The sequence below is a fragment of the Phoxinus phoxinus genome (assembly GCF_949152265.1).
Source record: "Phoxinus phoxinus genome assembly, chromosome: 18".
Lineage (NCBI taxonomy): Eukaryota > Metazoa > Chordata > Actinopteri > Cypriniformes > Leuciscidae > Phoxinus > Phoxinus phoxinus.
In genome coordinates, this window is record NC_136893.1 from 5,284,156 (window position 1) to 5,297,094 (window position 12,939).

Here is a 12,939-nt window from a genome sequence, read left to right on the forward strand (position 1 = left end):
CCCTGAAGTCCCCGCTCCTTATATATAAGGAAGCCTGTGCTTATTTTGCAGAATATTTGTAATACTTATTTAATTGTTTATATTCCGCGGTACAGTTTTGCCATGTCTGTTTATTATATTGCATTTTTAAGGGGCTTGTTTTGCCTTAATGTGATATCTGGCAACTAGGGGAGGAACAATATATATCACATCACAATATATCACAATACAAAAACGCAACAATATGTATCGTGGATAGTGACCATCTGTATTGTGTATAGTTCACCCAAAATAAAAGTTGTTTTTAAAATAAATAAAAATTGTTTTAAAAAAGTTGCACTCAGTTTTAGTGTCAGTAAGACATTAAACTACTAAAGTATATATAATGTTGAATATAATGTATCATAATACAATGGAGGAATATTTGTGGGTCCTGATGATGCCGAATGTCTTATGTTACCAGTAAAAAGTGGCCTACATATTATTTTAAATATATCTAGTCAGTGACAGAGTGCAAGCATATTCTTCTAAATTAATTCTGGGGGTTTTCAGCTTCAGAATCATAAATATATTTTTTATTTTATTCTGGTGTCACTATTGTCCTGTGGATTGGGTTATCTGGCTTGTCCTGTGCATAAGTCCAAGCCTATTAATTTCCACCACAATGTACTACCAAATTTAGCATTTCAATCAACAGTACATTTTTTGTTAACCTTTTACCATATGTCTTAGAGTATCGCAATCATATATTATCGTGAGTTCACTATCGTGATATGTATCGAATTGTGACATGAGGGTATCGTTACACCCCTACTGGCAACCCTTCACCTGAGCCTTAATAAAGAGAGGCAATAGTTCAGAAGAGACTGGAAGGAGCAAACTGAACAGCTACTGTTAGTGGAGTTATTTAATAAGGTAAATTATACACACCTTGTAACCAAGCCTGTAAACAATCATGTCTACAACAACAAACACAATCCTGACTCCAACAGGATATGCACCTTCTGTTTGATTAACGTGAGCAACTCAACTAAACAGTTAAACTTGAACACTTACATGTTTCATTTTTATGAGAAACATATGCTTTGTTTAGTGCTAGAAAGCTCAACCTTAATGACTTCTGTTGACCTTCATGACCTTTACAAGACCAAAGAATCAGTTTACTTCTTTAGCACAGGGGTTTTCAAAGATGACCAGGGTGTCCACAGAAAAGTTTCTTTTTTGAATGCACTTTAATAGCAAAAAATAACCAAAATGTGCATATTCTAAATGAAAAGCATTATAAAACATTCTTTCAGAAATTATATTGTGAAATTAAAAAATATATATTTAAAATAATAATTTTCACAATTAGGCCTACAAAAAATAGCCAATTGTTGCTCATGCTTATGATTTGTCCACACACAATATAAATGGGTCTGTATGCATTAATATAGCCTAGCCTTTATATTTTAGGAAGTTTCATATTTGGGGGATCATGGCATTAAAAAAAAGCTTAAACCCCTGCTCTAAGAAACGGTGGACTGCACATCGCTGACAGCTCTTACCTTGAATTTCACTCATGGTTTTGGAGAATTTTGGAAAACCCCATGCAAAACTCGTCTACATTGCCAAGGAAGAAATCCTAATCCAATACATCAGACCCAACCTCACGCATACACAAAAGTCCAAAGGACGTGACATCCATCGCAGGCTGACGACAGTGTGTGTGTGGATTCATTGACAAATAAAAGAGAGGAATATGTGATGGAGACTTTCACCACACCCCTTCAATCTGAGACTGATCGAGAGGAGACAGTAGATCCCCCGCTTTGAGCATGTAAAAGTCAGATTACAAATCACAATTGTGTGTGATTGCGGTGTGTGCAATGCAGAAAAAAATGCAAGATTAAAGAGAGAGAGAGGGAGAGGGGGGGGGGAGAGAGAGAGAGATGGAGAGAGAGAGAGAGATCAGCGATTAGTGTGCAATTCTCCACATGGCACCAGATACGTGTACGTGTGTGTGTGTGTGTGTGTGTGTGTGTGTGTGTGTGTGTGGGAGCGGGAAGGCTCAGAGATCTGAGCAGCTTAGCAGTGGCTAATGCTAAGCTTACAGAGAGAGGAAGAGAGAGCAAGAGAGCCTTACCCTCACCATCCATACAAGACAATGCAGAAAAAAACGCAATTTAACACTATATTCCAGAGTGTGTATAACAACATCTGCAGGATTTTCACCCACCAAATATTCAAGCCTCTAAGTTATTATGACTCATCAAAACAATGTGAAATGACTGTCATTTTGAGTTAGATTTTGACATGGGGATCAATAAAGTAAACCTATCTTTTTGTCTGTAACATTTGAATCTTATGTTGAATGCAGTTTTTCTCTCAGCAAGTGATCAATGACCAGCTTAGACACATTTAGTGTCTAGTCACCGACTAGATTTACTGCCCTTCCTCCCCTGCTAAACAACAGGGTGCTAGTTTATCCAGTGAGCACTTTGGGAATTGAACAAGAGATAAACCGTAGCATACTAACACAGAATGAAACTACAGAGTAAGGCTATGTTAACATTCAGTATTTGGGGTTGACAACTGCATATTAACCAGCGTGATTCTAGAAATGTCCTGTTCATACAACAGCTGACAGAAGTAGCTCAAATACCTGTCCTTTTTCAATTATTGAAAAACTAAAGCTGCACGATTTGGGGAAAGTTTATTCAATAATTAAATAGAATTCAAATCAAATCAAATATCATGAAAAAATTAACTATGTTACTTTTACCATTTTACTGTAAAATAAAAAAACGAGCATTTAATAAAAATAAAATAAAAATAAATGTATTTTACAGTGGAACAATACTAATATTTATGGCTTAATTAGGCTTTTCTTCATTTTCAAACATTAAACCATTAAGCTTTTATTTTGGCAGAAACCCACTAGCTTCTCTTTGGTTGACAACAACTGATTTACAAGTGCTTCTCATTAGAAGGTTTGGAAGATGGTTGGCACACGTGTTCTCAAATGCACATTATAAGTGACCCAAAGTCACAGCGATGCAGAGATGAGTTCATGTGGAGTAGCATTAACTGCATAATGAGCCACTTTTCACATTGCACTTAACCCCAGGTTATCGTCCTTCTAAACACCGCTTTTAACCCCGGGTAAAGGAATCTCTCAGACTTAAAGCTGCCGTCGGCAAGTCAGGCAGATTGAGTGGACTTAGACAAAATTTTGAATGTTTACAACTCTCATGCCCCTCCCCCACTACCAACGAGCACCCGCCCATCGTCAGTGCGTGTGTACCTGATTTTCTGTGAACGCGTCCGTCTTCAGCATCGATCAACACCATAGACTCGGAGGTAGGCTGCCCTGGCTAATCTCTCCATAGATAGCAATAACCGAGGAATTGGAAGCTTGTTATTAGATTTTCTCTCTGTCATCACGCTTCGTACAATCTTCAGGCGAACTTCAGGCGTGTCGTGTGCATGTGATATTGTAACGTCCGCGTCTGCGCGAGGGAGGGGGATCTGTGATTTGTGCACGACCTGTGATTGACAGTCAGATCTCACACCCCCTGCGCTGATTAGACCCGATGATCCGGGAGCGATGGATTTTTGCAAAACAAAATAACACACTCCAGGTGGAGTTAGAAGCTCGGGTTTTTTTCTAAAACCACCTTATTTGTGTTGTTCTGTCGGATTATAGTGTTAATTTAACTGAATTTGATCAAAAAAAATTTGCCGACGGCAGCTTTAAGTCCCGTCCGAGTGTGCCAACTCCAGTAATCATTTCAGACAAATGTCAGATTACGGCGACTTTTAGCTTCAGTAAAAAGGTCCAGAAAAATTACTATCGAAACATAAAAAAAAATCAGTTTTATTTAGCCTAAGGCTATGTTTACACGGAAACGATCTGAAGAGAAAACGCAAAAGTGGCTCACTTTTTATTCTACGTTTAGACGAGCGTTATGGGGGGGAAATCTGCGTGCATATGGTGACGCAAAAGTGTGTGAAATTGGATGTAGTGTACACTCCAGGCGGCTAGGTGGCGATGTGAAGCACTGAAAGTGAAAGAGACGCTGACACTGTTTTTCATGTTTAATACGGTAAAGCTGCTGCTTTAACCCTCGGTGCTCTTCGCGTGTCACTCAAAAATGACAGAATTTTTTTATTTCTTTTTTGTCAATGAAATGAATGCTATATTTTAGTTTGATAATGTTTTGTTATTTTCCTGTACTGGTGCATGCCTGTGACGTAAACGCGTACGCGACGCCTTCACTGTCAAGCAGACTTTTGAGTTTTACCGTTTTTACCCTGTAGACGGGATCGCGATGGAGCGTTTTTAAGATTTCCACTCTGGAGGGTGGTTTCACTTTTTTGCGTTTTTAAGCCCCAAAAACGTCGTCGCCGTGTAAACGAAAGGCACATCCGATAAAATATTTTACGTTTTCACCCGCGAGCGTTCTTGTGTAAACAAGGCCTAAGTGTAAGCGTTTGTAATGTCTCGAGCAGTGGTTCTCAACCGGGGGCCAGGGCCCACTAGGGCCTCAGGAAACTGCCAAGGGGGCTTCAAAATGACTTAAAATAAATACTACAACAACTAAAAATCTATTTCTTATTTTTATTCACCCCCTCAACAACTGTGTTGTTTTGTTTCTGTTTAAAACCAGGGTTCCCACTGTCTTGAAAAACCTTGATAAATGAGGCTAATTTTAAACGTGATTTCCATAGACCTGAAAAAGTCAAGTAAATTAGTAAAATGTTATAACTTGGCTTTTTTTTTATTTTGTGAATTTACTATACATTTGACTAGTTTTACTAGGTTTTAATATCTATTAAAAAGGGAGTCAAAATAGAATATTTAAACATATCTAGTAAATCACAAATAACCGGAAAACTAATGTTGCCTTCAAATATTATTGTGGACAATGGAGACAAAAAGGGTTGAGAGTCACTCACTAGAGCAACAGAAGCATTAAGCTCCAGTGAGGCAGCAGTGCTTTGAGATCTGAGGGATTTTTGACCCAGCTGAGCCACACTACACAGTCTTGTGACCAAAATCAGAGCATGTGAAGAGTCATTCCTCATAAGTTGAAGAGCTAACATCCACATGCACTTGTGTTTGATTTACATTTCAAATGTGAGGTGGTTTAGGCTAATTGTAATTAGCTTACATTAGTGATTCTTAATGAAAGAGATCTGTCCTTTCAGATCTGGAAATGTAAATATTGAATACCGGCATTAATCTACATCCCTAATTATTACATACAGCTTTTAGTATCAGTCTGAACAGCATCCACCTTTATGTTGAGCCTTCCAGTCAGCTAACCGAGCTACTGTTTACATTCCTGCTACCGGTGGTCATGTGACCCACCCACAGCCTAGGACATCCAGTCCAACTTGACAGTCATCTGCCACTGTGGCGACAACGGGTGGGGCAAAACAGCCACACCTAACAAGAGAAGAGAGCAAAAACATTTCCCTGCTCAGTGGAAGTGGTGCTGAAACACTAGACACACAAGATGGATATATGTGTTTTTCGCCTCTCTTCAGTGTAATAGATATGATGTTAACGCTCACCATAGATTGACATCATTTTCTGTACTCAGTACTCACAAAACTGACAATGATATTTGTGTATGTGCACAAATACTAGTAGAAATTAGCTTACAATGATAGTAAAAAACCTAATATTAATAACTAAGTAAAGCAAACATTTAAAAAAATGTAGCATTTTTGTATTTAGGTCAAACGCATGAGTGGTTAAAAGCAAAGGGTGTGTCTCAATCTCAAAGCCTTGTGAGCCGCCTAACTAGATTGCCATTTTAAGCTTCACATCTTTGATGTCCAAAACTATTTGCCAATGCAGACAGACAGAAAACATTAGCAAATGAGTATTAAAGGCCACACTTTCATTACACACATGAATCAGGGCTCTAAATGAGGTTGTCCTGAAATCTCAAGAGATTTTGAATTGTATGCACTTTGGTTTTCATCAAGACAAAAATTTATAGAGATTAAATATATATTTTAGACGATTTACGGTTCACCGTTTCAAGTTTCATCATTTTAAATCACCATTGAGTTTTTTTGCACTTTTACAATAGTGACAAGTACATTTAAAAGATATATTCCATGTAGTCTCTCAAAATAACAAACAAAAGTGTGTACTAATTATATATAATTTATCATAATTTTTAATTAAGCATAATAAAATATAAAACTATTCACACATCTTTAACCCTGCCGTTATCTGATCCCAGTTCAAAGTCAAAAATACGACTTTTAACAACAACAAAAGCTGATATCAAAACATGCAAACAAACCCTCTTAATAGTTAATAGTAGGCCAGTTATTAGCTTAACATCCCTGAGAGCAAAACCCCAGAGAGACTTATATCAGCTTTTTTAATCTTTCCTATCCTGACCCCCCACATACCTCCTCCTTTCCTGCGTCTCCTGCGACTGCGCTGTCCCTCCTCTTCCTCAGCGATGGTGGAGAGAGACGGGATAGCCGACCTACAGGCTCCCCTCCTCATCCTGAGGGGGGCCGGCATTCTCCCCTCTTCTCCTCTGTCTCTCAAGAGTCAGTACTCAGTGCTGCTAACAGCTAACACCCCACACATCTCCTCTGAGTCTTCTCAGATAATACAGCATGCGGTGGGAAGAGTGACAGACATAGTAAAATCTGCAAGATGCAGCGAGACAGATTGAAAGGAGAGAGAGAGAGAGAGATGAGTCAAAACTCTTCCAGTCCAGCCCAGCTTACTGACGCTCCTGTAATCCACAGAAACGGCCGGCTCTCTTCCTCCTTAAGCCTGAGAGACACGACTGCTCTAGTTGCTGATGCTGATGCTGCCACTGTCTCTCTACAGGTCTGTCTTGCTCTCTCTCTCTCTCTCTCTCGCCCTCTCTCTCACTCACTCTCTCAGGCCCTTATAGAGAAAGTAACAGACTGACAAATGCACTGAAACACTGCCTCACACACACACACAGCTCTCTGTTTCCTACTGAAATATTCAGTATGAAGACCAGCAAGGTGATCCAGCGGATTAACGGACACCATGACAGCTATGGCAGTGGCACACAGAATAGTAAAGGTGCTCCGAACGGGATTTTTGGGTCAGATCAATGATTACCGATCACTGGAAGCAGTATTGGCCGATACTGATCATCAAAGTAAATAATAGGCCAACTATTCTTAACACCAATGTATTTTAAGTACATAAAGAAATAAGAGATTATCATGAATTGGCAACTCTTTATTTATTGGCAAGCAACATGTGTAATATATTCCATTTCCTTTCTTTGAGGTGATTAGGAATAGCTTAGGGCTTAACAAATATAGCATTCCAGTAACATTATTAATAATAATAATAATAATAGAACAGGCTTTATCAACAGACAGTAATCAAATGTAAAACAACACTGCATAGTCTTCACTGTATTAAGTAAAAATAGATTAACCCTACTAAATAGCAGTGAGTGATTTATTTTTCTTTGGCTACGTTCAGACTATCAGTCAAAAGCCGATTTTTGTGCATATCCGATTGAAATCCGATCAGAATTATCTAATGTGAACAGCTAAAAAAATTAAATAAAAAAAATCATATGAAAATGTAAAAATCAGCTTCAAGCTACATCCATATGTGGTTGGGTTTGAAATCATATTCCACGTGGTTTGTGTGACTTTCTCACGCCACGTAAAATGAAAACGTAAACGTCAGATGTTGTTATAGTAAACATGCTGAAAGTCGCTGCCGAAACTGCTGTGTTGTAAAGTGCCGGAGCAGAAAATGACAACATAAAGCCGGAGACATATTTTGAAACCGGAGGAGACGACAGCGTGGAAAAAAGCATCCAGCCTCCGGTTCTGCCGCTGCACACATCACGTTGTAAAATTTTATTATATACATCATCTCGATTGCAAAACCCTCCATGTTGCGGTTGTTGTTGTTTTTGGCGTATGCCTCCCAGTCCAAACGCAACGTCATTGCCATAGAAACCAATGCAAATATTCTGGAAAACGAAAGAGCTGCATGGACACACAAATCAGATCTGAACAGTTTTCATACACAGTGTGGACATCAATCATTTTAGATCAGATATTTCGGATACACAAATAATCAGATTAGGACTGACAGTGTGAACGCAGCCTTTGTCATTTGTTGTTTGATTAACATTAATGACAGACCGCAGAAGAAATATTAGACTGCTTACACTTTAAGGCCGAATACGCAGATAGATCCAATACTGTGACACATCCGGCTTATTTCCTAACTGTTTATGTTCACATAACCAATGGCGTTTAAGCGAATACTCACCAAGCCAGGCATTTTGACGTATTTCTGTGTGCATGCATTTAATCGTTTAGCCACAAACCTGAAGCTCAAAGTTCACTTTGCTTTTACTTTACTTTCACTGCTTAATGCAATGTCTCTCCACAAAGACATCGCAAATGTATCGTCCTTTTCAGACACTTGGTAGAACTGCCTGACCACTGAATGTAGTGAAACAATTTTAGCTGTGCATAGAAAAATTGTCTCACGAGTTTTGCTTCATTTGATCGGCAATTCTGACCGGCCTTTATAGAGACCACAGATCAAACTATATAAAGCTATTATCGGTCAATGCCTAATCAATCGGAGCAATCTTACAGAGTAGTGGGATTAAAATTGGACTGGAAAGAGATGAATTATAGCCCATTGAAATGATAGTGACAGGATTTTGCCCATGAAAATCAAACAAAGGTAAATCCGAACACACCATAAGACAGTCGCCCCACCTCAGACATTTCAAGACTAGCTCACATATGTTCACAAACAAATACACAGAATAGGGAGAACCAACAGAAAGCTGCTTGTTTTGAAAGTGACTTCTCTTTGTGAGCAGTGCTTCATACAATGGACATTTGCCAGCAAAATTTTGCCAATATGGCGCTAATGTGAACGCCCCTTTAGCAGTGAGAAGAAGGTGTTTTGCATAGTACTTTAAACACTAGATTTGCCCAACATATCACTCACATATGCCTATAAACACTCACATATGCCCTCAAACAAATGATGCTCAAACTAGGGATGGGTCGGGATGATCGCCTAGTCATCTAACAGTGTTTGAACATCAAAAGAGCTGCGAGTTTGCTCAAATTGAATGTGATGAGTCAAAAGGATTGGTACGACAACATCCTTCCATTGTGTTATAATTGCTGGCTGCATGCACAGCCAAAAAGTCTGATTCACAAACAAACGCCTAATGAGCCAGTTCTTTTGGTTTGTTTGATATTAGGGACAAAGCATGTTAATGAACATTTGTATAAAATACCAATTTTAATGAATTGGAAAAGTTATGTTTTTTGAATCAGTCTAAAAAAAAATACTGAATCCATCAGACAAGTTATTGCTTGTGCCCCACTCTTTACTGCCAGTGGATAAGGGTATGTGTGTTTATGAATGAGAAACAGCTGATAGTCAGTTTACAGCCAACAGGTGAACGACACGTAAAGATCAACCTACGACCTACTGCAAACTGAAAGCATCATATATGACTCTCACACACACACAAACACAACAATTGCTATGTATGCAGTAATGAAATACAGTAATCTGATCATTTCCCCCACACACTTAACAGTGCACAGTCGACTACAACCACTATAATCGCTAATGTAAGTCCTTCTACTTTAATCCACTAGGCTATACCACCAATATAAATAAGGCTATTATAAGTCAATTCTATACACAATTATTCCCACATATTCTGTTAAGAAACTCTATATGTGCGATAAAAAAAGTGTGTGATATTTAACATATCTGCCTGTATAGGAGACACTTTAGTTTACATGCACTGTAGCACTAATCTTCAATGCATGTTGCACGAATAAGCCAATACCTGCTAAACGTATGTGTACTGAATCCATAAAACTACATAAACTAACAGATTCGTGTAATGATTGCCATCCACCTTTACTGGCAAACAAACGGTATTCAAATGCTGAAAGTGAGATTAACAGCTTTTTGCAGTCGTCTATCTGAACTGCGTGGCCATTTCAGATTAGATCTGGTAACACTGAAAATGCATTTATACTCATGTGTCATTTATTCACATTGCTTACTGTCCTGAGCAAATAAATGCAAAAATTTGCATTAAAGGGGTGGTAAAATGCCCTTTTCACAAGATGTAAAATAAATCTCTGATGTCCCCAGAGTGTGTGTGTGAAGTTTTAGCACAAAATACCCCACAGATATTTTTATATAGCATGTTAAAGTTGTCACTTTTTGAGGGTTTGCAAAAACGCAGCGTTTTGTGCCTGGCCCTTTAATGCAAATGAGCTGCTGCAGAGGGCGTGCTTTCAAGAGCTTGTGTGTGTGTGTGTGTGTGTGTGTGTGTGTGTGTGTGTGTGTGTGTGTGTGTGTGTGTGTGTGTGTGTGTGTGTGTGTGTGTGTGTGTGTGTGTGTGTGTGTGTGTGTGTGTGTGTGTTAGCAGCTGCGATTACCTCACGCAGACACACTAAATTGACAGAAACTGTTCTGCCTTTAATGGTAAAACGGAGTCAGACAAAGATGAGAAGTGACTCAAGAAGAAGTGACAACATGTAGAAGCAACAGGATGTCTCTGAATGGTTAGTTGATGAATTTATGTTGCTGATGTGGAGTTAACTATCTACAATTAGCATATTCTGTCATGGTAATCTATAAATCGCTCGTATAGGAACTGTTGTGAGATGCACAACGAGTGACTTTCTATTGCATGTGAAAAGATGGATGCTAAAGTTTGAGCTGACTCACAAATGTACTCGACTACAACAACTTTTCTCTCTCAACATGGACTTTGTATTCCCGGGGGCGGGGCTTATGCACATTTTAGGGTTGGTGATGTCACTAACCCGTGAGGAATGTCGTGTAGTCCCTACCAGCCGTTTATTGTAGTCCTTTTCATTAAAAGCAAATATCTTCCTTTGCTTTGAACTTTGAGCGTTGTAACTTTGCAGATGTTGTTTATGATCAAACAGCAACATTACACACTAACTAAAGTTAGAAAAGTGAAATCATACTCAACCACCCTTTTAAGCACTCATAAATGAAAAGATCTGATTAATTTAGATGCTAACTCATTCAAATATTCAGAGAGAAGGGATACAATTAGCATAGCTACAATGAAGCCATCATCAGATATTCTCAAAGAAAAGGATGCAGCATCATCTACACCTCATGTTTCAGTCATATTACAAAAACAATTGCTTTGTTCCATTTGATTACGATTCCATTATGCCCTAATATACACTATTTACTATAAATTTACTATAAATTGTATACACAAGGGATAGATATAGGGATATATGAAGTGTTAGTTCACCTCAAAATGAAAATGATCATAATTTACTCACCCTCAAGCCATCCTAGGAGTATATTACTTTCACCAAACACAATCTGAGTTATATTAAGTAATATACTGGCTCTTCCCAGCTTTATAATGGGATTGAATGGTAAAAAAAAACAATTAAGACCAAAAAAGCGCATTCCATCCATTCATCATAAAAGTAATCCATATGGCGCACAGGTTAATAAAGGCCTTCTGAAGTGAAGCAATAGATTTTTGTAAAAAAAAGAGGAAAAAAATCCATTTTTATAACTTTAGAAACTATAATCACTGCTTGTGGCTTCCGGTACTGGCCGTACACGAGTCGAGCAGGCGGAAGAGTGATCTCTGCCGTGACACTCCCATTATAAAGCTTGGAAGAGTCAGGATATTTTTTATATATCTTCGATTGTGTTCGGCTGAAAGAAGAATGTCATATACACCTAGGATGCCTTGAGGGATTTAAATGTTTGGGTGAACTAACCCTTTAATGCTTATATTGATCAGCAAAGCAAGTAGGGTTATGAGCTGATGTTGATAATCTGAAGATAATCCAATATCTTTAGATTTAGCACATTGATCTATATATATATAAAACACTATCATGCAACTACTCGACTATCACTCGGTTTCCATGTGTCTTATGTTTCTCAATTCATAACAGAGCTGGCATAGGAATATGATCTTTGCCCCTCCAGTCCCAGTAACAGACAGTAACCTTACACTTTAACTAGTGTTGTTGTCTGGGCCTAAAATCAACTGAAAAAAAAAAACGCTAGGTAAAGTTTGGAGCCACAAAGGGAAAGTAATGTCTCTGTTAATCGACCGAATCGGGTAAGGTTCATCTAGGAATGGACAAATAGCTGAAATCTTACTGACCAAAATATGTCTAACTTTATTCATCATAATCTAATATGGTTTACTGACTTAATGCAAACACAAAACTATTCAGAAACAGACTTGTATGTCATATCATACAAGCCATAAAAAAATACTTTTACTTTCCTTTTCTAACCAGTTTTTATTTCTCAAATTGCCTTAGCTCATCTAAATTTTCAATAGTTTTTCAAAGTGATATGGGTTGCATCAGACATTTTAGTCACCAGGATTAATACGAATAAGACAATTTTAGATAATAAGAGGGGAATGAAGATGGCGTGGGCGGGGTAATCTACATTTACAGACGTGATTCACTCAACTGAATACTTATCCAACAAACAAAACCCATTAAGATAGTATGATTACATCTGACAACACCTGACTATTTAGAGCTGGTTGCACGATATTTATTTTAATGTACAAATAATAACATAACACAAGTAACACAACAGAGATAAAACATCAGATGTGATCGCGCAGAATACGCGCGCGCGCACGTAACAGGTGCTCAGCTCAAAACTGCTTCAAATAAGGCATTTAAACGCGTTTAAACTAATTATACAGAGCCAGTGTCACATAAAAACACAAACCATGGTGTTTTCTGCGTGAAAGCTGATGTAAACACCCGCTGGCAGTGCTTTGGCTCAGCGTTTAGGCTGATTTACTGATTTAATCCCTTTCCTCTGACCGGCTCGCGCTGCTTCTGAGGTTAAAAAAAGTGTTATTTCGTGACAAGTTTAACCAA

General features: G+C 38.3%; 1 protein-coding gene across 8 annotated transcripts in view; it reads right to left on the minus strand.

The window, feature by feature from the left end:
- Nucleotides 1-12,939, minus strand: part of map7b (microtubule-associated protein 7b) — a 49,304-nt gene that overhangs the window by 36,182 nt on the left and 183 nt on the right. The window lies entirely within an intron of this gene.